General features: G+C 35.3%; 1 protein-coding gene across 11 annotated transcripts in view; it reads left to right on the top strand.

Moving 5' to 3' along the window:
- Positions 1 to 27,888, top strand: part of LOC5577064 (calmodulin-binding transcription activator 1) — a 616,782-nt gene that overhangs the window by 253,208 nt on the left and 335,686 nt on the right. The gene's annotated exons all lie outside the window — the stretch shown is intronic.

Here is a 27,888-nt window from a genome sequence, read left to right as displayed (position 1 = left end):
TGTTGTTGATCCAAACTTGTTGCTTATTCGCGCATAAAACTAATGCTGTACATCTATGGATATGGTTTTAAAACTATTGGATTCGATTTTTTTATAGATTAGCTTAGCTTAGCTTAGCTTAGACTGACTACACATATTAATGGTTGCTATTCCGTGATTGACCGAGGTCAGTGAAAATGCACAAAGAATCAACTAGAAGATCGGCTGGGATTGGCCATAATCTTCTTCAGTGTGCATAATTCAGTGCCTCTATTTATACATGGTCAATAACGGCGCCGGCCACGTCCTTGCAGTCAGGTGGGATTGGGGGAAGTAATGTTAGTGTGTAACCTTTGCTATTTGGAGACCGTGTTTGCCTCTGCATCTCCACAAAGGTTACTGGGAGGGATGTTTGTTAATGGGGAGGATCGTTGGGTCACAGGATTCACTTTGATAAGCGATTAGACCATGACAAGACCATGTGAGCTATAAATATGCTTATATGTAAGTATAATATTTTCATTTGGTATGAACAATATCTATTAAAAAAAAATATGCCGACACTTGAGGTGACGAACCTCTCAAAGTTTGTTGAATAAAGTGAACCTTTCGCAAGTCTACACTCGTAGTGTCGAACCATTCAAAGTTTTTTTTTTTTCAATTACAAAAATAAAAATAAAAGGAAAAAGGTGTTTTGAGAAAAAAAAATTGGACGTAAATAATTTATGAATCAGAGTTTATGTCGACACTCACAGAGACGAACCATTCATAGTTTGTTGAATAATCATATTTAAGTCTCACCGTTGTAACGATTAATGGTGCAATCATACATATTTTATAGATTAGAAATAGTAGCATGAAACGAGCTCACCAACTGATCCGTCATCCTTGAGCAGCAACAATCCACTTTCAGCTTCACTAGTTTGCTCGGCTGTATAAAAACACACAAAGAAAAAAGGCGCGCGACCCGAAAGGGAAAACAACTGACGACTGCTCGGGCTTTCTTGACGCAAGCGTCAACGTCGAAAGATCAAAAATAACTTATCGAACGCGGCACTTTTTCGCATACCCTAACCGAACATACCGATCACGCCAAGGTCGAAGGATCAAACACATTTAAGCGATCACGCCACTTTTTCACTTTCACTCGACCGATGCGCGACATGTTTGATCCTGCCCTCATCGCCGGCCCCCGCAGGAGCAAGCGTCAAGGTCAAAGGATCAAACACAACTATTGGATTCGATTTTTTTATATAATGAAAACTTTCATTTTAGACTATGTTGTCTTTTAAAATACGCTGATTTTATTTTACCTTCGCCAACGCTAAAATCCTTGGATCGGTCCTTCTTCAGGGCCTATTTTCATTCAAAATACAAACTCAAACAACTTATAACAGTTAGCTAACTCGATAATAATGAATGAGTTCAAAATCAAGTTTCGGTGTGTCAGTTGCGAAAGGGTTACAGCTAGTTGTTTTAACACATAGGGGGATTAGGGGCGAAATGTACACCCCCTCATTATTTGAGAATACGCATACTTCATCAAAAGTTCATACACTGCATGAAATCTGTATTGCATTTGAAATGTTTGACGGACTAAAAGTTTATTTTGTCCTTCAAAATTTGCCTTTTAGTTTTTTTCAGTTTCAAATTGGTATATAAGCAAGACCTTTTACACATCGAAACGATTGACAGTCATTAAATATATTGGAATCACTAAATTTCATGCAAGTGTTCATTTCGACTCGATATCTTTCTACCAGCCTTGTTTTCGACCCAATTTTCTATCTCGCTTTTCTGACATATGATATGAATCTTATTATCATGAATGAATGTAGCATGTCGTGCTAACATCAAACTTGAAAACAAGCCGGAGGTAAATTGAAAACATTGCCATTTTATGGTTTTAAAACGAACATGTGCTTAACGTGTCCATTATGTCCCTAACTCCGCTAGAGGTTTGTGGTTGGGATACGTTTGATGAAATTACGCTTTTATTATTTTACACATATCATGTGGGTTGTCTAAATACTGCCAGTTTCAATGCTAGGTTTGGTGGATGCGACTGAAAACGAATCTAACTAGTGGTCGAACACTATGCTAGTCAAGTGCATAAACTGATGTATCTTATATTTCTTTCTGGCATTACTACTTCTCTACTGGGACAGAGCCTCAGCGTTTTTATGAATGCTTCCAGAACTTTCTCAGACTTGTTTCATTGTTAGATTGACCCATTGGTCCATTGGATCCCAGGAGGCTTGAAAAGCATGATATTTACTGAATATGATGAACACGCTAATTACAAAGATTTCCTTATTTAGGTTAATTTTTTTCCAGAACTTGTTTTTTGGAGAAGAATTTGGGAAATATTTGGACTAGATTCTATCGGCCTTCTTAACCAATGTGCCGTGGAAATCTTTGAGTAAGATTCTGTCGAAATCCTTGAATTGAGTTTTGTCGAAATATTGTCCAGGACTCAATCGAAATGATTTTATCGGAAACATTGGTTATGATTTTGTTTGGATATTCGATAAATAGTCTGTTAAAATATTTGATCAAGGTAGAGTCAGATTTCTTGGACAAGCTTTGTTAAACTCTTTGAACATGATTCTGTCGAAGCTTAAGATAGTATTCTGTCTGGTTTATACGAAGAATTCGAACGAAATACTTGGTAATGATTCTGTCAGAATTTTTGACTAAGATTGTGTGGGCATTCTTGGAGAGGATTCTGTCTGAAGCCCAGAACATAATTCAATCGAAATCAATGAATACGATACTTTTAGACGCCATATTCTGTTCGAATCTTTGAACTGGAATCCTGGACAGGATACTGTCGGAATTCTTGATAGTATTCATTCATTCATTCGAACTCCAGATCATGGTTTTGTGGTAATTCTTAAATAGGATTCCATCGTGATCCTTAAAAAGCATCTGCCATAATCTGTATACAGGACCCCTAGAACAGAAAGCTGTCAGATTCTATAGATAAGATTCAGATTTTTTGAAACCTTGAAGTAGAATTTTGTCGGAATCCTTTGGCAGGATTCTGTCAAAATTCTTAGTGTAATACTTGTAAAATTGCATGAATAGAATTTAATCGGAATTTTGCGAAAGGATTCTATTAGAATCCTTGGAAATGATTCAATTGAAATTTTTGAAAAAAAAAAACAATCTTTTGGAATCAGTGTTGTTAGCAATCACGGTAGACGACACATTTTCGTTGACATTCGTCAGCCTTTACCTTCAGCATTCATAACACGAGCGATCAAACGAACGTACGATAGAAAAATGTCAATTGAATGCAGCTGACCGCGATGGCATCACCCGAAAACGGTACTGTTTTGTTAAATTCTATTATTTTTCGAAATGCAAGCTGCTTTCATTGTATGTGGGTCGCGTTTGACCTAACAAGAGCAAGATTAAACTATTCTTATTGTTTATGATGTTTGTGATTCTGCCGTTATTCTTGGAAAGCATTCTATCGAGTTCCTTACAGGGGTTTTATCTGAATCCTTCCTAAGGATTTAATTGGAATCCTTGAAATAGATTTTTTTTTCGCAATTCTTAAAACGGATTCCACCATACGAGAATATTCTTATGGAACTCTTGAAAAATATTCTATTGTAATTCTTGAAAGGGTTTAAACCGAAATCTTCGAAAAGGATTATATTAGAATACTTACATATTTAAAATTCCTAAAAAATTGTTTTGAATCCCTGGAAAGTATTCTTGAGGAATCATTGAAAATAATTCAATCGAGGTCTTTGGAATGGATTTTATTAGAATGCTTGAAATTGATTCTATGAGAGTTTTTGAAAGAATTCTATGGTAATCCTGGAAGATGGCTCTAATGAAATCCTGAAAAGGATGCAATCGCATTGATGAGATAGGATTCTATCGGATGCTGTTGGAATCTTTGAAAGAAATCTATCGTGATTTTTTAAACGAATTCTTTCTTGACCCTTGCAAACATCCCTAAAAAGAATTTTATCCAAATCATAGGAAAGTTTGAAATGTCTGCAATTTACTGAATTCCAAAGAAGAATTGTAATGAAATGCTTAAAAAAGATTATTTGGGATTATTTTAGAAACCCTTAACACGAACAATTAGAAAGGATTCTGTCGATTTTTTTTTGCCAGAATACTTTTTGAATAAATGAATAAGATTCGGTCGTGGTCCTAAACAAGACTCTCTGAAGTCCGACCAGGATCTATACAGGATTGTGGATTACATCTGGTTGGATTCTGGTCGGTGTTCTGAGCATGATTTTAATTGGAATCCTAGAACACAAAGCTGTCAGAACAAGATTCTATCGAAATCCTTGAAAAGAATGCTATTGGAATCCTAGATAAGGATTTTAATGGAATTTTTGGGAATAATATCAGAATCCTTTAAAACGCTTTTATCGGATTCTGGAAATTTTAGAAAGGATTCTGTCGAAAGTCTTAAAAGGAATTCATGCGATTCTTTTAAATTATTTGGAAAGGATGCTTCCGGAATCCTGGTTTAGGACTAAATTGGAAATCATGGAAACAATTCAAAAGGAATCCTTGGAAAGAATTTCATCGGCATTCTAAGAAAGGATTCGATTGAAATTCTTGGATAGGATTTTTTAGGAATCCATGGAAAAAAATTCTATTGTTACCTTAGAAAGGAACGGGTCGGAATTCTTGGAAAGGATCCTACCGAAATCCCTGAAAAGATTCTCACGCAATTAAGACTGTATTCGCTGTTTATGTTAGTAATGAAATTGAATGGGATTCAGAGCTACCCTGTCAAAGATGGATGATCAATTGGTGAGCTCGTTTTATGATCATATTTCAAAAGTGAGTGAAATATTTTCATATCAGGAAAACTAGATGAGTGTCTTTTTTGTGTATTAATTCATAAGATTGATTCGACACTCTAATTTTCGGTGCACTATAAATCTTATTTTTCATAAGACATATTGAAAGACGCAAACCTTTACTTTTGTTTTTGTAATTACAACAAAAAAACTTTAAATGGTTTGATAGAAGTGTCGACGTTTTGTTTAAAGACTGATAGAAGACTATTTTGATTCATGTTCCATGAATCGAAACACTTACCATACGAAAATGTTTTAAATTGTATTTACAAACTATTTGGATGGTTAGTCCTCACAGGTGTCAACATATTTTGTGTTCACAAGAATAGAATAGAAAAACTATTTGTAAACAGAAAACATTTAAGTGCCAGAGTGCTTTTGTAAAATGAGTTGCCGATCATAGTAGTTATAGCTGCTCAATCAGGGATGGATGATGAGCAATTTGGTGAGTTCGTTTCATGCTTTTATTTGGGAATGCTACTTGAATTAACAAAATATGAAATGTTCGTCACTGCAAGTGTAAGATTATACATTAACATTAATGTAAAATTGTAATGTATTAATGTAAAAACCACATACCCTCCTTTCTACCTGATTTTTATGATTTCAAAAGCATAACCTTTGCATGGTGCGACGCTAAAAGTGTCGATTCACTGGATGTTCACATTGTCTTTAGAGTACTGATAGGTGATTTTTTGAACTGATGTTGAATGAATCGCATCACTTACCAAGGTTAATTCTGATCATGTAGCTCTGATCCCTCCCCACTAACAAATCCTCTTTCCATGACAATCATGGTGATGTAGAGGTGATCTCGGTCTCTAGTAACAATGGATGTCACACTTGCATTCCTTCCCTTCCCCGATGACCGATGACTTCGATTATTCTGGTCCATAACGGAGCAGCAACTACGAATTGTACCGTCATCAATGCTTATGGTAATGCTCATAGACAACATTTAAGTTTGAGGTATTACGTGAATAGCATTTCTTACCGAAGTGAAACCAGATTGTGTAACCACTAACCCAGTGGTTTCAAACCATTACAAAACCGTGACCCCTTTTGAGGCTTCACAAACGTCTTGCGGATCCGTTAAGTTAGATGTTCTTGAAATCAAGATCAAAGCTCTGAGATTGGTTGAACTAGTATACAGTACGACATTTTTACAAATTACGTTTGCTTTTCACCACAGTAGCGAACACGTCAATGCAAGAATTCTGCTGTGATAGTTTGGAGGAGTCAACTAAGCCTAAGCCTTAATTAATTTAGCCAGGAATCTGCCTTGCGTGAATCTGAAGTACCAAGAATAAGACACATCTCCTTACATGGGAAAATTTCAAATCCCGCCAAAAATATTTCCAGGTTGATTAAGAATTTCATCATGGTATCCTCATCGAAAGAAATCATCATCTATGGAAGCTACTGTGAATATTTTAAGATGCTTACTAATGGTCAGGCATCCGTTAGGAATTTTCGCAGAAATTTACCAAAGATCACCGCGACAGATATCGGTGCAAAATTTCAGAACAGCGAATAGTTTCGCTTTTGATCCTTTCAATATCTACCAAAATTCTGATGAATTATTCAAAGACTTTTCCTGGAACCTGATAAAATTTGTTAAGGATTAAACCACAACTATTCCAGAAATTTACTTTGGATTTCTGGATAGATTCAGAACGGATGTGCGTCAAGTAGTTATATCTAGTTTGCAATCTTGAACTGACGTCTAACAGTATGACATTGAAGGTATTTTCCCAGTATTTTCACAGTTGAATGAAAGAAAAGCGGACATAGTTTAAAAATATTTGAAAGATCAACGTTTTGCAATACGATGATCTCTTGAAAACAAGTGAGGTAACAGATTTCTTACTTTTTTCACGAGAAACAGAAATTATTCTGATTGGCTTCTCGGACCCCTGATAACTCATCACTGCCTCCTTGGGTCCGCGGAAGATCTAAATAAAGCTTCTTCCTGTGACATCCATGAAGATGCAGAAGTTTACTCGGTCTTCAGTAGCAATTGATGTCACACTAACATTCCTTCCCTTACTTGATGACCGTTACGACGTGGCCGGCGCTTTTGTTGACTTTATCATTTCTGATTCTCTAAATTATACTCTGAAGAGCTAGTTACACCCGAATTCCGTCGGTTGATTCCTTGTGCAATTTCGATTATTCTGGACAATCGCCGAGTATCAACTACGTATTGTACGGTCATCAATGCTTATGCTCATGCTCATTGGTAGTCGACAGGAGTATTATCTGATTTTTTATATTATCGTTGTGTACACCTCTAGAGAGTTCTGTTTGATCTTTCGACCTTGACGCTTGCTTCTGCGGGAGCGAGTGACGAGGGCAGGATCAAACATGTCGCGCGTCGGTCGAGTGAAGTGAAAAAGTTCCGCGATCGGTTCGTTCTGTTTGATCTTCGACCTTGACGATTGCTCCTTGGCAGTACGTCAAGAAAGCCCGAGCAGTCGTCAGTTGTTTTCCCTCTCGGGTCGTGTGCCTATTTTCTCTGAGTGCTTTTATATAGCCGAGCAAACGAGTTTAGCTGAATGTGGATTGTTGCTGCTCAGTCAAGGATGACGGATCAATTGGTGAGCTCGTTTCATGCTACTATTTCTAATCTATAAAATATGTATGACTGCACATTTAATCGATACAACGGTAGGACGTAAATATGATTTTTCAACAAACTATGAATGGTTCGTCACTGTGAGTGTCGACATAAACTCTAATTCATGAATTCTTTATGTTTAACATTTTTTGTTTTCAAAACACCCCTTTCTTTTAATCTTTATTTTTGTAATTATAAAAAAACTTTGAATGGTTCGACACTACAAGTGTAGACTTGCGAAAGGTTCACTTTATTCAACAAACTTTGGATGGTTCCCCACTGTAAGTGTCGGCATAAGAATAAGAGTGTTCTATGATGTTCCAGCCAATCGAGTTTTTGTTTCTTTTCAAATAAGTAAAATATAATAACACATGCTTTCGTCCTGACAGCTGTAGGAATGTTACATTTAGATATTTGTTCAACAAACTTTGAATGGTTCGTCACCTCAAGTGTCGGCATAATTTTCCTTTACATAGAAATTGTTCATATCAAATGAAAATATTATATTTTCATAAAAGCATATTTATATTTGACAAAAAACTATTTATCATGGTCTAATCACTTATCAAAGTGAATCCTTTGACCCAACGATCCTCCCCATTAACAAACATCCTTCCCAGTAACCTTTGTGGAGATGCAGAGGCAAACACGGTCTCCAAATAGCAAAGGTTACACACTAACATTCCTTCCCCCAATCCCACCTGACTGCAAGGACGTGGCCGGCGCCATTATTGACCCTGTATAAATAGAAGCACTGAATTGTGCACACTGAAGAAGATTATGGCCAATCCCAGCCGAACTTCTAGTTGATTCTTTGTGCATTTTCACTGACTTCGGTCAATCACGGAATAGCAACCATTGATATGTGTAGTCAGTCTAAGCTAAGCTAAGCTATCGTTGTGTACACCTATAGATAATAAAATATTATGATTTCAATATGGCAGTGTTGCCACCCAATGCTATAATTTGGATTTGTGCATGATTGGTCATTCTTGTAAGTACTATCTGAGCATAAATCAGCATGCACACTTTAAAAATGCAGATTACGGTGAAATTGAAAAAAAAAATGGAAATCACCGAACAATCTGTAAAATTGTTGAAAAAAAAAAACAAAATTTAATTCAAAACGGTTTGTCCATAAATAGAACTCCCAACCTACCGATCAGGAAGTAAGCTTCCAGCTTTTGTGTACAAAAGCTGAAACAAAAGTAACTCATGCCTGCCAGAGCGACTGTCAAATGTGATTTCACAGAAGATCGGTCAAAATAATGCTGTCATCGAACTGTTCGTTAATATTTCACAGGGCAACAGTAATCTTGTTTGTTTCACGGATTTTTCCGGTAGAACAGTAGATTTAGCTGATAATGTCGGTAAAATTCGAAAACTACGACTCAAGGCCAATAGAAGTAATGCACAGTACCTTGACAGTATGCTGTCGGAAGTCTACCAGTGTTTTTTTTTTATTTTTAAACAGGATTTTATTGGAATTCTTGACAGGATTCTGTTGAAACTTTTGAACAGGATTCTTTCGGAATCTTTAGAAAGAATTCTATACAAACCTTTGGAATGAACTCTTTCGAAATCTTTGGATTGAAACTCTTAGAAGGGATGTTAATGGAATCGAAGGAAAGAATACCATCGGAATCCTTGGAAAGGAATCTCACGGAATTCTTGCAAATGCTTCTCGAGGGGTCTTTAAAAAGCACGTGGAATCCATGGGAAGCATTGACACGGAACCTTTGGGATCAACTTTCATGGATTCTTGGAAAGGATTCTAATGGAATCCTTGCAAAAGGATGCTATCTTTGAACAAAAATTCTATGGAACCATTTTATTTACTTTTTATGTGGATTTTTCAGAATTTATGGTTGATATTTCATCAAATTGTATATAGGTCTGCCTGGAATCGTTGAGCATGATACTATCAAACCCCTTGGGAAAGATTCTGTCGAAATCCTTGGACAGCATTTTGTTGGAATGCATTGATTGATTTCTGTCAAATTTTCTGGCTCAGGATTCTGTCGTGATCTTTGGAAAAGATTTTGGAAATAGTTCTGTTGGAATCTTTAGACAGCATTATTCTGTAATTAAGTAGATGGAAAAACACCGAATTTAGTACTATACCATTTAATTGCACTAGAGTTTGTATCCTTTGACAGATACCCGTATTTCGACCTCATCTGTAAGGCCCTCTTTAGGAGTGCTTCGTGAAGCCCAAGCAGGACAGTTCGGTTTTGCGTCGTCCGATTGATTTTGCTCACGGTTTCGCGCGTGTTTTCGTCGCCGGAGAATTTTTTTTCCCTGTTTTGGAGCGTCTTACTGGGTAGGTATTTGGGAAGGCCCAAGCAAGACGGTTTGTTTTCGGGACGCCAAGAAGTTTTGCTGTCAGTGTCAGTTTTGTGTTCAGTCGAGAATGGATTACCAACTGGTGAGTTCGTTTCATGCTTATGATAACACATATTTTCTTGAAAGCGTAACTTTATGTACACTCTTAGAAAATTTCGTTTAAATTTCAGTCCTGTTAGATGCACATAAAAGAAGCGAACATTTTGATATAAATTTACATCCGTTTTTAAAATTACATCGTTTTTACAAACCAAAAAAAAAAAAATACACGCCATGATGTAAAAGTAAGTTACGTAGACTTACTTCCACGCCATGACGTGTATTAATTTTTCATCCACGACGAGGACTTTGCTTCACACGATGACCTTGGTGCCACATTGATAGACAAATTGAAACTTTCGAAGAAAAGAAATACTTACCTTGTTCCCACGTCATGTGCGTTTTGAAGATACCTGAGATGCACCTTTGTACTTAAATATTCAGATCTGAGCTAAAAAAGCAACTTTCAAGATCACATCAATTCCCATCTGGATCAGGAAATAATAACTTCACTCTCACTGAGCCAATTGCGTGGCTAATTCAGGCACAATTTAAAAATGATAACAGCTTTTACACATTTATTATCTTCATTCATCATTTTGTGATTTAAAACGCACTGTTGCTTAATATATTTAGATACAAATGAAACTGTTCACAAACATATTTTCATTGCCGCCGCTGTCTGGTCAAAGATCACACATCAGCAGAAATGAAATCGTTACCATCTTTTCGTTCATAATCCTCTCGGTTTGAAGCGGCAATTTTAAAATATTGCGGGTTTTCTACGACTTGACTTGTACGGTATAGCGATGGAGAGATATATTAACAATCGTATTCACTATAGTTCACAAAATAAACATAATTTTGATAGATATAACTAAGTTTTCCAGTAAAATTTGCACGCGACGACTTGCACAGCCCACGTATGAAAACAAACTTGATGGTTAGCATGGTGCTGTCATCAGAATCCATTATCGTGTAATTTTACACCTTAATAAACATGAAATGGAGTGTCGTGTTACATTTCCATAGCTTTTGACATTGAAATATAAATTCATACAGTATATTTACAAGTTTATTCTAAAAACAGGATAGCGAACAATTAAAATTTATGATAGATCAAAAGAGACATAAAATTCTGTCATATATCTGATTAAGTCAATAAATAATAAAACATTACAAGATTTACGTCATCCGTAAAACTCATTATTTTTAAGAGTGTAATATTAAAACAAACTTTGTATGGTTCGTCACTATAAATGTCGGCATTATGCTTTTTTCTTGTACAATTTCAATATACATATATTTTTCTCTTTTTGACATTATTAAAAATTATCTTTTGAATTGTTCGACATTGTGAATGTTGACGTATTTTCTAAAACTTCTACCATATCGAGACAAAATGCACAGTAATTTTCAAACAAACTATGTATAGTTCGTCACTACAAGTGTCGGCATTATTCCAGTTTCATATAATTTAAAATATATACATGTAATTTTCAGTTTTCGTCATTAATAAAAGATGTTGACGTATTTTGTAAAGCTTCTACAAAAAACTTCTCGAGACAAAAATACAAAACTAGCTTTAAATATAAGTCGTATATTTCCCCCTTGTCCATGAATCGCATCACCGACCAGAGGTGACTCCTAGATCTTTTCCTCCCTCACTAATAAACACCCTTCCCGTGGTGATTGTGGAGATGCAGAGGTATTCTCGGTCTCTAGAAGCAACAATCATTACACCCTAACATTCCTTCCCCATCCCAACTGACTGCAAGGACTTGGCCGGCGCCGTTATTGATCAATAATATTAGATCTGCTAAAATTGCACTTCGAGAGTAAGCGGAAACTCCCATCCCTTATTCATTTGGATCGTAGTGCTATTCTTACCAGTTCCGATCAATCACGGAGTAGCAACCATTGACATGTACAGTCAGTCTATGCTATGCTATGCTATGCTCAACTGTAAGGCCGTCTTTTGTGTTGTGTACTAGACTCGACTTAGTCTAGAAGTCTAGTACACGACACTGAAGGTCGAAATACGCGTATCTGTTAAAGAATAAAAACTCTAGTGGAATTAAATGGTATAGTACCAAATTCGTTTTTTTCATCTACTTATAGGTATTCTACTAAACAGCTCGAAGATTTATTTTTATTCTGTAACTGTTAAAAAGGATTTTGTCAATAATTTTATATAAGGTTACATGGTCCTCCATAAGCAGGATTATTTTCGATATTTTGACCATCTAACTGTCAGAAAATAAGTTGCAATCCATGCTGAGGATCCGGTCTGAATTTTTGTAAAGGATTCTGTTGGAACTATGAAAGGATTTTGTTGGAATTTTTGATTATTGTATACTTGTGAAGGATTCTGTTGGAATCCTTGAACACGATTTAGTTATAGGATTCTGTTACACATCTGGAAATATTCAGCTATTTCTTCTGAAATGCTCATCAGGAATTCTTACTAAAATTCTGTAGGATTTGTTTACCAGAATTCAGTAGGAATCCTTTGACAGTATTCTATTGGAATTCTTGAAGAGTTTTCTGTCTCTTTTACGGTCAAAAGCTAGATAGCATCATAAAATGTCTGGTGTTCCTGTTTGCTTTGGTTCTCCATTTTTTTATCAACTTGTAAACTTATTCAAAGAATTTGAATCGTTCATATTTAAACGTTTTGATTCTCATATAATTTTTTGTTTGTCGTTTTTTTCGGCACAGTTTCAAAATTGCTCATCGGAAACCAATTTTCAATTTATTATGTAAATTTCCTCCCATGGTACTCCCAAAAACAGAGGAGGTGGCAGCTGCCACCCGTTAAGCATCCTGTCATGTCGCTGGATCCCCGGCTCACATTCCAGGTGCCGAACATAAAGCGTGAATAAACGGCGCTAATAAATATTTTCCCACGTGTGATGCGTCGGTGTCATTACCTATCTCTTTTCGGGCTCGACTGGGGAATGGACCGTCATCAGCTCATCATCGCCATCATTCATCGTTTGATTGGCTGCACGCTGGGGGGCGCCGGGGGAGAGCACTAATGAAATTATAACTAGGCGGCTCGTGTCCGGGGACAAGTTTGATCCGCAAATCGGTTCGCAGCTTAATGTCGACGGCGCGATGGCAAAGGGATTAACAATGGTAGCCGGTATAATGCACCAATAAAATACATAGCGTAACAAAAATAACATTTTTGCGTGTCTCAAGAATCAAATTATGTGCCTCTAGCAGATTTGGGGTGTCTTAATCTGAAGCCGTTCTCAGAAATGTTCTAGCATGTCACAATATTTAGCTACAGGTCACAGCTACACTGATTTTATCAATGTTCACATGGAATTTAAAGTATGATTCATCAAACTTTTTTGTGATCTAATCCACCAAGCATGCAAAATAGATCTTTAACTTACATTTTAGAAATAATTTGGTTCAAATTGTATGATTAAACTTAGATAAAATCGTTTTTTAAACATGCTTACAGTTTCCATACAAAATACTTCGTTTCTCTTATATAGCCAATTACTATACTTTTCTAAACCGTCAAAATATAAGATTTGAACATCGAAAGTATAATGACTTTTTATGATAAGTACCGTAAAATGGAGTGTTAAGGGATGAAAAAAAAATCGACTCGAATTTCAAGCAACTTCTAGTATGTCAATAATTGAACAAAGGACAGCCCTACTATTCTCCCGTCGTGTATATCGAAAGCAAAATACAATTATGAGGATCATATGACAGACTTCTGAGAAAATCATGAAAATGTGTGATTTTTTACGGAAATGCAAAATGGGGTGTTAAGGAATTTGAGTTTCGAAAATAAAACCACATTTTGCCAACAACAAGACATAATCTTTTTGATCCTGAACTTTGATCCTTTTATTCAATTTCGTAAGTTATGTTCAACTTTAATTAGACAATACATCAATATTATTGAACTTGGAACTCCTGCAAACACAAACCATTTTATTTTAAGTGCAAATCTTTCATAGTTATTAATTCGATTTAGAAACTCTCAAAACATCGTTACATTGTCTTGAAATGATTTTTATACTTAAATGCAACAGGATCATTACCTATATATTTGCAGTTTATGAATCCTATAAGCTATGCAGAGCCATTTCATAAATAATCTATCATATAAGGATAATTTCAACAAGCTTTCAGTTTCAATAGGAAAAATGGCCGGTTTGCCCTGTAAATAAAATACGAAACTAAACAAAGTATTTGCATGCAACATCCAGTGACATGGTCAAAAAAATACTGAAGAAGAAAAGTGTTCCAGTATGGAGCGGAAGCAATGCGTTTAGTGCCCGACGAGGCCGCGAAGTTTCTCAAAAGAGCTCAGAAATGACAGGAGTCTATGTACAGAGAGTTGCGCGAAATGGTTTCTTTGAATGATTGTTCTCCTTCATCTTTGAAAATAGCCCCTATTTGTTTTGCTGGTCTGCTCAATAGGTAAACGGTTTGACAGTTCGATAGGAAGATTTGGTTTTACTCTTCGCGCAACTCTTCATTTATTCATAGACTCTGAGAAATGACAAAATATAATTGTTGCTTACCACTTCTTAGGATTACCACTAAAAGGATCAATGGCTTCAGAGCCATATACGAATAAAAGAATCATTCTAATTTTCCAAACATTTCACCAGTGTGATCGAGAAACTTTTTGAAATAGTATCGAGAAAAATCCAATATTTATTTAAATATTTGTCCTACCAGTTTTACCGATTTTCGAGATTATACATTTTGGTGATATTTAGTAACAAACAAAATAGACCTCTTAACTTTTATAATGCAGTTTAACTTTGCGGAATAAGCCAAAAGTATATTAGAATATATTACGGCTTAAATCGAATGAGTTTAGTAACTTGGAAAAAGTAGAAAAGATAATCCCCTAACACCACACTTATTTTCAAAAAGAGACCTTTCCACAAAAGTTATTCAAAGTCGAAATCTATATAAAGTTTTCAAAAGTTTTTGTCTGCTTTGTGATTCTTATTAAATATACTTATTTTCTAAGTTACTCACATATTTTTCTCAATATTTTTTCATAGTTTTATAGGTTAATGTATTTAGCCTATAAAATTCGAACAAACATGTTTTAAAACGTTTTGAACATCTAGATTCCATAATACTTTATTTCAAAAGACACCCCTTATCACATAATGTAGCTCACAATCCTCCAAACAAATGAAGCATTTCAGATGACTGATACATCGACTTTCGACATTTTTGTGATTTGTCAAACTTGATGGAGAAGTTCAATCCCTTAAAACCCCACGAGTCCTTAACACCCCATTTTACGGTATTGTTTTACACCTGAAGTAGCAATTCTTTGGCAAATTAAGCAAATAAATTGCCATACAAGCTGGCAAACTTGCTTGCAAGTTGACTGAAATAGTCAAATTTTGCATTTTCAACAGTCAATATCTCGAAAACTAGACGTGTTATGATGTTTTTGAAAACGGAAATGGATTCGAAAATCCGTAATTTAGTAAGTAGGGATATTTTGATCAGGGGCCCAGATAGCCGTAGCGGTAAACGCGCAGCTATTCAGAATGATCATGCTGAGGGTCGTGGGTTCGAATCCCACTGGTCGAGGATCTTTTCGTATAGGAAATTTTCTCGATTCCCAGGGCATAGAGTATCTTCGTACCTGCCACACGATATACACATGCAAAAATGGTCAATCGGCAAAGAAAGCTCTCAGTTAAAAACTGTGGAAGTGCTTATAAGAACGCCAATCTGAAAAGCAGGATTTGTCCCAGTTGGGACGTAACGCCAGAAAGAAGAAGGATATTTTGGTGCTTCCACAGTGATATCGATTCATATATATCTTTTTTTAGTTTTCATTTTTAAAGTATAAAGAAAATCCGTTGTTTAACGTAAAAAAATAAAACATAGGAAAGATTGAATGCTCTTCATTTCCAATCAGACGACAATCTTTTCATAACAGGAGACGATATACCTTATGCCCCTTGAAAAAGACCAAAACCCATCAGCCAAAACGTCGGTAATGTAAAAAAAACATCGTTTTCCAACTACCAGACTGATAAAGCTATCCGAAAGTAACATAAACTAAAAATGGTATTATTAAGGAACATTGTTTAATAAAATTTTGGTACGTCCTGTGTTTTGTTTGGAGTGTAATTTTATATTTATGGTCAGGCTTTGCTGAATTCGTTCTCATTTACAATTTTTTAGTAGATGAAAAAACTGAATTTAGTACTATGCCATTTAATTCCACTAGAGTTTGTATCCTTTGACAGATACGCGTATTTCGACCTCAACTGTAAGGCCGTCTTCAGTGTCGTGTACTAGACTCGACTTTTTTTTAGTTCAAACTAGAAAATGTGTGGTTTTACCTTTGTCGGAGATGTAAATGGTAAATTGCCACTTGTAGTAGTTTTTTTTTTAATTTTAGAAGTAGCATTTTCATTCTTATAGCCGCCAAAAACCTTTTGCCATTAACGACGAACGACAGCTATCGTCGTGTCCGTGTCGATTATGATGATTATGATTGCATAAGTGGCGATGATGGACCTCGAAAATAGAGATGAAGGAGCGAGTGGGTACAAGTGGATGAACGGATCAGAGTCTAATTAGTGACCACTTGTCTGACGGAATCCAAGGGATTTGAGGGAGTGGGCAATGTGGATCGACATGAAAATCTCCTGCTGACAGAAGCGAAAGCTCTTGGATTGTAAGTAAGGGCAGAAGGATTAGACAAGCTTTAGTGCCTACAATAGAGAGCACCATTGCAGAGCACTACACTGACCTAGGACGAATCCGTTTTGCAATAAATCTCACAGCGGGAGATCCGAGCTTGAAGCTGGCGTTGTTCTCGCTGTTTCGCTTGTTAGTATTAATTTCGGAAACTTTAAGGGTTTACGGTGTGGATTCCTGTGGGGAATTATATGTCGGACCTAAAGGAACAATGTTTTATAACTTAATTAGATTACGGTGAACATTTGGGGAGTACCGTTTTGTCTCAAACTTCGAACCTATATTTCAATTATGGTATAAGTAGTATAGATATTTTATTGAAATTTGTCATTCAGTTCCAATAAATAAATCAAATTCAGATGTATCTAGCATGGATTTTTTTTAAATATCTGCTGACTATTAGATGTGTTCAAAGTTACTGTAAGCCTTAAGTGTTCGGAATATGAGTCAAAACGGTAATTGAGAGAAATTATTTCAAATCAAGCCTAGTTATTCGACCAAGAGGTGGTGAAAAGTAGTTCTCATCCACATTTTTACGTTCAATGATAAACTTCTTCCTTGGTGAACTCAGCGGAAGAACCTGTCGTTCATTATTTCTGCTCGTTGAAGTGAAAATTTATTCCATCAACTGATTCAACCGACCAACTTTCCGCAAACAAAGTCCATTAAATTATTTGTTTGGTTATTTCAAGAACATAATTTAGGGGGCAACCATCAGACCGAACTATACAATTCAACTCGACCAGGCGGAAAATTATAACTCGTACCGTGCGTCTTGGTAGGCCATCAATCCGCTGGAAAATTCAAACCCGAAAGAAATAAATTAAATTTGTTGCTTGTCTGATAGTGGTGCCGTTGGTTTCAGCGACAGTGGCCAATTAACCCCCATCGGAAAGTTCACCCGGCAATCATCGTCACGACCGCAGCCGGAGGTCTTCCGCTAGCAATCGCGGTTGACATTCCACACCGCAAAACCACATTACCGAGGCCACACGCCAGCTCCCAAATTGTCGTCGTCGTCGTCGTCGTCGAGACACTTCAAATCAAGTCGAAAATTGTGATGACTTTCTCTCGGCTACCACCGGGGGTGAGTTGGTGTAAGGGAAGATGGTTGAAAATGCCCACATCAGCTCAATCGTACTTTGCAGAGAAATAACAAAGTTTTACTAGCAACTTGTTATACAACATAAAAGTTTAAAATTTTTTCTATTTCCGAAACAACGAAGGAAGGTATAGACTTCTGGAGCGGGTTTTGATTTTAAACTACGTAAATGCATTTTGAACCACTTTGCCCTAGACGTGAAACCTCGAATCAAAGCTAACCACCAAGGACTTGCAGCACTTGAGCAGCGCGTCCACGACTGGTACGTGTCTAGTTTTGCCCACAGAAGAGTCAGGATGGTGTTGTGTTTTGGCTCTAGATGGCATACCTATGTATCTACAAGTGTGTAACGTCTCCGCGACTTGCGGGACATTTCATTTCCGGTGGTGTCACGTGCATATCAACTCGGGGAATTAGATGCTAACAAATCGCATCGTTCTCAGCTTTGGAACACGGCGTGGTTGTTGACAATCCTCGGGACCAAGGTGATGATTGCTAAAACAGGGGAGGGGTAGTTTTAGTTTGAATCTCAGTGGGTGACGCTTTTGATAAATTTAATTATGCTCCAAGCTAGAACGATTCACATTGCAAGTGTGACTGAATAACGTTTTGTTGGTTTCAACTAGACCGTTCAAAATCGCCTCTTCGTAAAAAATGGAAGGCCTTTTGAGCCACAGGTCAGATTTTAGGAATAATTTTGACGAATTCTATCCAGAATGAGTCGTAAAAAATAAAAATCGTGCTCGATAGTCTTCGATTTGGATTGAATTGTGCACATGTTTTTGGTATGGTAGAATCAGTGTTTTCCATAGAAAAAATGATCATTTTGATTCAAGTGTAACTTTTGAAAATGGCCTATGAATTTTTGCATGCAACTTATTTGAAAAATTCTAACTTCGAAACTGTTGATTTTAGAGAAAAATGTTCCATGAAGAAGTGTAGTAAACCATTTGGACTATAAGAAAAAAATATACACTGAAGGAATATGTTATTTATTTTCATAAAAAATCAAAAATAAAACTTAAATTTTTAATTACACAAAAACCCCATTTTTAATATTTTTTAAATTTTCACCATAGAATCTTGATAGTAAACAGATATTTGGGACAAAGTTTCATGATGGAGAAATCTATATAAATAAAAATGGAGTGGTGTTTGTATGTCACGAAATGGCTTGAGCACGGGTCAACGGATTGACGCAAGTTTTTCACTGCTGCCCTCCACAAAGGTTGAGACGTGTTCGTACGAGGAATAAGTTCGGGAAAGCCTCCGGAATAATCGGGAAAACGGGAGAGGACTAAGGTGTCATTTTGTATGGGGGATTTTTTGACGTTTTCCAACAGCCTACTTGATGGCAATACGAAGTTTGCCGGGACCACAAGTTTTTAATAAAAAAGTTTTTCTAAGAACAACTTTTGGTCGATTTGAAAAGTTTTGATTTTTTGTCAAAATAAATACGTTTTGATGATACAGTAAGCATCTTGAAATGATTCTAAGCCATGATGATAATAATAATAATTTCTCTAGAAGTAGCCATTCACGAATTATATCGAGCTTTTTTGCAAAAAAAAAAATTGTATATTAAATTAGGCCATTTTTATCAGTTATTCGCGATTCGTCATCAAGGAAAATAAGTAAGTGGAAAGAAATATGGTCTTTACTCTCGAAAACGTATTATTTATGGAGAAACGCGAATATCTTATGAAAATGGCCTGTTTTAGTATTTAAACTATATTTTTGCATTAATCTTTATATGATTCGAAAATGGCTACTTCTAGAGAAATTATTTATATAATCATTATGGCTTAGAATCATTTCAAGATGCTTACTGTATCATCAGAACGTATTTATTTTGACAAAAAACAATAATTTTGGAAATCGAACAAAAGTTATTCTTAGAAAAACTTTTTAATTAAAAATTTCTCCATCATGAAACTTTGTCCCAAATATATTTTTACTATCAAGATCTATGGTGAGAATGTAAAGAAATATTAAAAATGGGGATTTTGCGTAATTCAAAATTCAAATTTTATTTTGTAATTTTCTATGAAAATAAATAACATATTTTTTCAGTGTATATTTTTTTCTTATAGTCCACTACAACTTCTTCATAGAACATTTTTCTCTAAAATCAACAGTTTCGGAGTTAGAATGTTTCAAATAAGTTGCAGGCAAAAATGTATAGACTATTTTCAAAAGTTACACTTGAGTCAAAATGATCATTTTTTAATGGAAAACACTTATTCTACCATACCAAAAACATCTGCAAAATTTTATCCAAATCAAAGATGGTCGAGTTCTGTGACTGTCCGATTTGACATGGAATCCGTCTTTTGTGCAGCGGGTCATATTCTGATATTGTTCAATGTTTTTTTTTGGTAAACTGGAATTTAATCAGTCATATCTTTTTGTGGAAACCGAAAAAAACTGTATTGCTACTTGGCATTTTGCACTGGATTCTTTAATAATCCTTTCCAAGATTCTGTGATTGCTGAAACAGGGGAGGGGTAGTTTTAGTTTGAATCTCAGTGGGTGACGCTTTTGATAAATTTAATTATGCTCCAAGCTAGAACGATTCACATTGCAAGTGTGACTGAATAACGTTTTGTTGGTTTCAACTAGACCGTTCAAAATCGCCTCTTCGTAAAAAATGGAAGGCCTTTTGAGCCACAGGTCAGATTTTAGGAATAATTTTGACGAATTCTATCCAGAATGAGTCGTAAAAAATAAAAATCGTGCTCGATAGTCTTCGATTTGGATTGAATTGTGCACATGTTTTTGGTATGGTAGAATCAGTGTTTTCCATAGAAAAAATGATCATTTTGATTCAAGTGTAACTTTTGAAAATGGCCTATGAATTTTTGCATGCAACTTATTTGAAAAATTCTAACTTCGAAACTGTTGATTTTAGAGAAAAATGTTCCATGAAGAAGTGTAGTAAACCATTTGGACTATAAGAAAAAAATATACACTGAAGGAATATGTTATTTATTTTCATAAAAAATCAAAAATAAAACTTAAATTTTTAATTACACAAAACCCCATTTTTAATATTTTTTAAATTTTCACCATAGAATCTTGATAGTAAACAGATATTTGGGACAAAGTTTCATGATGGAGAAATCTATATAAATAAAAATGGAGTGGTGTTTGTATGTCACGAAATGGCTTGAGCACGGGTCAACGGATTGACGCAAGTTTTTCACTGCTGCCCTCCACAAAGGTTGAGACGTGTTCGTACGAGGAATAAGTTCGGGAAAGCCTCCGGAATAATCGGGAAAACGGGAGAGGACTAAGGTGTCATTTTGTATGGGGGATTTTTTGACGTTTTCCAACAGCCTACTTGATGGCAATACGAAGTTTGCCGGGACCACAAGTTTTTAATAAAAAAGTTTTTCTAAGAACAACTTTTGGTCGATTTGAAAAGTTTTGATTTTTTGTCAAAATAAATACGTTTTGATGATACAGTAAGCATCTTGAAATGATTCTAAGCCATGATGATAATAATAATAATTTCTCTAGAAGTAGCCATTCACGAATTATATCGAGCTTTTTTGCAAAAAAAAAAATTGTATATTAAATTAGGCCATTTTTATCAGTTATTCGCGATTCGTCATCAAGGAAAATAAGTAAGTGGAAAGAAATATGGTCTTTACTCTCGAAAACGTATTATTTATGGAGAAACGCGAATATCTTATGAAAATGGCCTGTTTTAGTATTTAAACTATATTTTTGCATTAATCTTTATATGATTCGAAAATGGCTACTTCTAGAGAAATTATTTATATAATCATTATGGCTTAGAATCATTTCAAGATGCTTACTGTATCATCAGAACGTATTTATTTTGACAAAAAACAATAATTTTGGAAATCGAACAAAAGTTATTCTTAGAAAAACTTTTTAATTAAAAATTTCTCCATCATGAAACTTTGTCCCAAATATATTTTTACTATCAAGATCTATGGTGAGAATGTAAAGAAATATTAAAAATGGGGATTTTGCGTAATTCAAAATTCAAATTTTATTTTGTAATTTTCTATGAAAATAAATAACATATTTTTTCAGTGTATATTTTTTTTCTTATAGTCCACTACAACTTCTTCATAGAACATTTTTCTCTAAAATCAACAGTTTCGGAGTTAGAATGTTTCAAATAAGTTGCAGGCAAAAATGTATAGACTATTTTCAAAAGTTACACTTGAGTCAAAATGATCATTTTTTAATGGAAAACACTTATTCTACCATACCAAAAACATCTGCAAAATTTTATCCAAATCAAAGATGGTCGAGTTCTGTGACTGTCCGATTTGACATGGAATCCGTCTTTTGTGCAGCGGGTCATATTCTGATATTGTTCAATGTTTTTTTTGGTAAACTGGAATTTAATCAGTCATATCTTTTTGTGGAAACCGAAAAAAACTGTATTGCTACTTGGCATTTTGCACTGGATTCTTTAATAATCCTTTCCAAGATTCTGTGATTGCTGAAACAGGGGAGGGGTAGTTTTAGTTTGAATCTCAGTGGGTGACGCTTTTGATAAATTTAATTATGCTCCAAGCTAGAACGATTCACATTGCAAGTGTGACTGAATAACGTTTTGTTGGTTTCAACTAGACCGTTCAAAATCGCCTCTTCGTAAAAAATGGAAGGCCTTTTGAGCCACAGGTCAGATTTTAGGAATAATTTTGACGAATTCTATCCAGAATGAGTCGTAAAAAATAAAAATCGTGCTCGATAGTCTTCGATTTGGATTGAATTGTGCACATGTTTTTGGTATGGTAGAATCAGTGTTTTCCATAGAAAAAATGATCATTTTGATTCAAGTGTGATTATCTGTGAATTCTATGAGAAATTTTCACAAGATTACGCCAGAATCTAGCCTAGGTTTCTTTCAAAAATCCTTGTTCGGCGTACAATGTGTTCATCGAATAAAATCGCGAATTCGGTTAGGTGTGGATATACTCTACCCGTCATAAATACGGACTCGCTTGAAAAAGTATTGCAACACTCAGCTGAATAAAGAATCACCCTGAAAATTTTAGCATCGCCTCAAAACAGAAACATTCATGATGCTATATCTCGAGATGCTGATGATCTATAATGCTACGGTCTTCAGCAAAGTTGTTCAGCAGATCAAGTACATTCGGAAAGCAAATAGTTTGGTTCGCAATTTTGCCGCTAAGTGGTGCTAGTGCGCATGTAAAATTGATCATTTTAAGCATGTTCTATCTTGTGATCCACATGAGATAGAGTGTTTGAGTTTTCTGCAAAGATATTCAGAATGTCAAGGACATCCGGAAAACAGGTAATTTAATTCAAATTTTAGCCGCTAGGTAGCGCTAGTGTGCAGATAAAAATGAGCATCTATCTCATCAACCAGATAAGATAGAAAGTTCGAATCTTCGACAAAGTTGATTATAAGTTCAAGGACATCCAAATTGCAAACAGTTTGGCTCTAAATTTTGCTGCTTGGTGGCGCTAGCAAACATATGAAATTGAGCATTCTTAACTATTTGTTTTTTTTTTATGATTCAGGCGCCGTTCACAAATTACTTAACGCTCTAGGAGAGGGAGGAGTAGGCTGAAACGTTAAGGCTCATACAAAAAATTAAAATTTTTCATACAGAAAGCGTTATGGACGGGGAAGGGGGTCGAAAATCGACAATTTTAGCGTTACGTAATAAATGAATAGGTGGCAGATAGAAAGATCGATTCTTCGGAAAAGTTGTTCAGAAAGTCAAAGCATCCGGAAAACAGATTGATTTATATATTTTTAACTTACAAGTTCTATCTCATAATTTTGATAAGGAAGATTTTTCTAGTTTTTGGCAAAGTTGTTAGAAGGTCAAGGTTATCCAAAAGGCAAATAGTTTAGCTCATAATTTTGTCACTAGGTGACGTTTGTGAACATATTGTGATCCAAATGCAAACCAAGTTCAACTGTTTTAGGTTTGATTCACTTAATGATCAATTGATTTTAAGAGGTTCATGTCTGTTTCACTTCATTTTCAAGTGTTTCGAGCTTGATACACTTTATGTTCAAGTGATGCATACCTGATTCATTTCATATTCAAATGATTCATGTCAGATTCACTGCTTATTCATGTGATGCAGGTCTGAATTACTTTATATTCGCCTGTTTTTTAAATAGATCTGATTCAACTAAAATTTAGGTCATTTAGATTTGTTTTACTGCATGTTTCAGTTAATCAGCAATGATTCACTTCATGTTCAAGCAGTTTAGGACTGATTCACTTCATTTTCAAGTAAAGTAAATTCATATTCAAGTGTTTCAGGTACGATTGGCTGCAGTTTCTCCTTCATCTATATAAATAAAAATGGAATGGTGTTTGTATGTCACGAAATGGCTTGAAACGGGCTATCGGATTTTGAAAATTCTACCATAGTTATGTTCCTGAGGTGTTCCGACGTGTTTGTGCATATAAAAAGTAAAGAATATTTAACGGGAAAGTTGAAAAAACTGGAGTGAACGGAACTTCCATTTTGCACGGGACGTTTCTTGGTGTTTTTCAAGACGAAGTTTGCCGGGACCACTAGTATTTAATAAATTCACTTCACTTATTATTCATTTCATTGACTTATTCACTTCAGTTCCTAGTGATTCAGGTCTGATTCACTTCATGTTCAAATAGTTTAAGACTGATTCACTTCATTTTCAAGAGATCCTGGATTGGTCTAACAAATCGTATCAGATTCACCTCATATTAAAGAGATGTAGCTATGGCATCATATTCAATAGTTTCAGATCTGATTCACTTCAAATTCCAGTGATTCAGTCCTGTTTCACTCAACTTCCTAAAGATTCGGGTTTAAATCGTTGGATATTCAAGACTCCAATTTTCTATCTTATCTGGATCAGAAGATATAACTCGCTTGAAATATTTTTTTGCCTACTATAGAGAACTAGTTTATCACGCTCAATTTTACATGCTCACTAGCATCACCTATCGGCAATGTTTCGAACCAAACTGTCCGTTTTTTTGATGTCCCTGACCTTCTGAATAGCTTTGCCGAAGACTCGAACTTTCTATCTCATGTGGATCACAAGATAGAACTGGCTTAAAATGTTCAATTTTACATGCTCACTAGCGCGATCTATCGGCAAAATTGCGAACCCATCTGTTTGCCTTCCGGATGTCCTTGATCCGGTTCTTCGCATATCATAAGGATCTCGAGATATAGCAATGTAACCTTGAACGAAACACACACTTTGAAGAGATGCAGGGACGTTACATTAATTTATTTATAATGATTCTCTACCAGCAGCATCTTTATTAACCACAAAACTGTATTTGAATTCCATACAGTTTTGCTTTTTTGGCAATTCTGCACTATTTTTTTACAAGGTCTCAAAAAATGTATCTATTTTTAGAACTTGTGTCGATATTGAGCTTTAGCCACATGGTTTTGAAGATATTCTGATTAACTGAACTGACTGAATTGACTTAATGACTTCTTTGACTGGTGTTTTTTTTGTAGTCAATATATCAAAAAATATTTAAAATATGGGCTAAACCGTATCCAGCGCTTCTCTAAAACAATCATGCAAATCGATTAAGTTGTCTCCAAAATATCTTGAAATTACAAAACAATGTTTTTTGAAAAATTTTGACACCAAACTGATACCAGGAATATAGATGTCCATTATTCAAAAACGGTTACACCAATTTGCTTAGTTTTTGTACAACAGACTGTCATCAAAGGATTGTTTTGAAATGCGAATAAAAGGCAAATTCTGTATCCTGATATATCAACGTGGGTTATTTCCCGCAGATATTTCAGAATATCTTTGAAATCAGATGACAAACGATTAAAATCGACACAGGTTCTAAAAATAGAAAAAGTTTTTTTGAGAAGGTGTGATAACATGGCAGCAAAAAATTCAAAAATAAAAAAATCTAGCAGTTTTTTTAAATGTAAAATAGTGAAGCTGACTCTGATGAATTAAGTTCAATTAATAAAAACTTGAAGGGATCTTATAATTGGGAGAGAGACGGTTTAGGCAAATGTTATTTATTTTTACAAACAGGAGGGAGAATAAAAAATGCTGAAAAATGTGCCTACATAATTCTTAAACGGGCTCTGACTTTATTTTCCATAAGATGATGAAAAGTGAATAAACTTTATGCTAGAGTACCATTTTACTAAAGCCGTTTAATTGAAAAGCGATTAAGTGTGGGGAGAAAGTCCGAGCAGTGCATCGAGAACGCCCGAGAAGTTGTCAGTTTTTTTTCTCAGGTTGCGCTTTCTTTGGAGTGCATGAAGAAAGCCCGAGTAATTTTAGTTTGTTTTTCCTCGGGTCGCGCGCCCTTTTTTTTTCTCTAAGTGCTTTTATATGGCCGAGCAAACGAGTGAAGCTGAAAGTGGGTTGTGGCTGCTCAATCAAGGATGAAGGATCAATTGGTGAGCTCGTTTCATGCTTTTTTTTCAAATCTTTAAAATATGTATGACCGGACCTTTAATCGTTTCATATATATGATTTTTCAACAAACTATGAATGGTTCGTCACTGTAAGTGTCGGCAAAAACTCTTATTCATAACTCTTTTGCTTTATATTTTTTTATATAAAATCCCTTACCTATATTTTTATAAATAAAAAAGAGCTTTGAATGGTTCGGTCTGTTTGTCTGTGCTAAAAGTGTAGATTTGCAAAACTTTCATTTTATTCAAAAGACTTTGAATGGTTCGCCACTGTAAGTGTCGGCATAAGAATATTATGTGATGGTCAAGCCAATCGATTTTTTTTTCAATTTGAGTGAAATATCCTAACAGCTGTAGGAATGTTGCTTTTAGCTATTAGTTTAACAAACTTTGGATGGTTCGTCACTTTAAGTAATGACATTATTTTCTCATATTTGAAAATTTTCATGTCAATTGAAAATCTTATATTCCTTAGTATGTTTATATCTCACAAATAATCGTTTATCATGGTCTAATCGCTTATCAAAGTGAATCCTGTGACCCAACGATCCTCCTCATTAACAACCATCCCTCCCAGTAACCTTTGTGGAGATGCAGAGGAAAACATGGTCTCCAAATAGCAAAGGCTACACACTAACATTCTTTCCCTCAATCTCACCTGACTGCAAGGAGGTGGCCGGCGCCGTTATTGACCCTGTATAAATAGAGGCACTGAATTATGCACACTGAAGAAGATTATAGCCGATCCCAGCCGATCTTCTAGTTGATTCTTAGTGCATTTTCACTGACTTCGGTCAATCACGGAATAGCAACCATTGCACTATGGGCCAGGGACGCAATCTGGCGGGACAAAATTAATAACTCGGTAACGAAGCGTTTCCGGTATTTGGTGTCTTCGGCAAAGTTTTTTGTAACAACGAGGACCATCTATTGACATAGATGAATAGTTCGTAAATCGTCCGCATAGATGGCGTCACAATCTAACTTTTTACTGTGATGTTCTAGAGACTTGGCATGTTCGGCAAAGTTGTTCATTTTGATAAAATGAACAACTCTCTCAAAGACGTCAAAATTCCACAGCCTACTGTTTTCGAATTATTGGCAAAATTGGAAAAAATCAGTGAAAAAACGATTTTTGTCACCGAATTTGACATTTTTCGTAAGTACCATGCCATATAATATTTTTTGCTGATAAATATATAACAAACGCAAGCTCTGGTGGAAAAATTTTAATAATACGACGCATAAAACTTAAGAATTCAAGACAAAACTTGAAAAATAGAGCAATTTTTGAACTTTAATATCTCCAAAAGCGCAAAAAAACGCAAGCTCAAATTTTCAGGCAGCATAGAGCAATACTTGATGAACCGGATGTCAATATTCCAGAGAGGTATATTTTGGTGTTTTTGAGATTTTTTGATTTTTTTTCGGTTTTCTTTTCATTACGCGATTAATATTTTCGTGGCAAATATTTAAGTGTATTTTAAAATTAGCGGAAAAATATATTTTATTATTTCATGAAATTATTATATCTGCTTTAGATTTCATCTCGAATTCGTTGTTACAATTTTCCGGAAGCACAAAATTTAAGCAAATCCGTTGATTAAAAACATATTTAAGGTTAAACAACCTAACAGTTCTCAAAATCGAAAGAAACCCCAAATTGATACCTTTGATCTGTATACTCTGTTTCGAAACATCCAAGAATCAACGCTCTTTCCGCTTTGAAACAAATATACAAGCTTCGGACAAGAGATCGTGCGCTCTGAAATTTTAGTATTTAG

This window comes from Aedes aegypti, chromosome 2, assembly GCF_002204515.2.
Source record: "Aedes aegypti strain LVP_AGWG chromosome 2, AaegL5.0 Primary Assembly, whole genome shotgun sequence".
NCBI lineage: Eukaryota > Metazoa > Arthropoda > Insecta > Diptera > Culicidae > Aedes > Aedes aegypti.
Note: the sequence above shows the minus strand (reverse complement) of the source record. Positions and strands in the feature narration are given on the sequence as shown.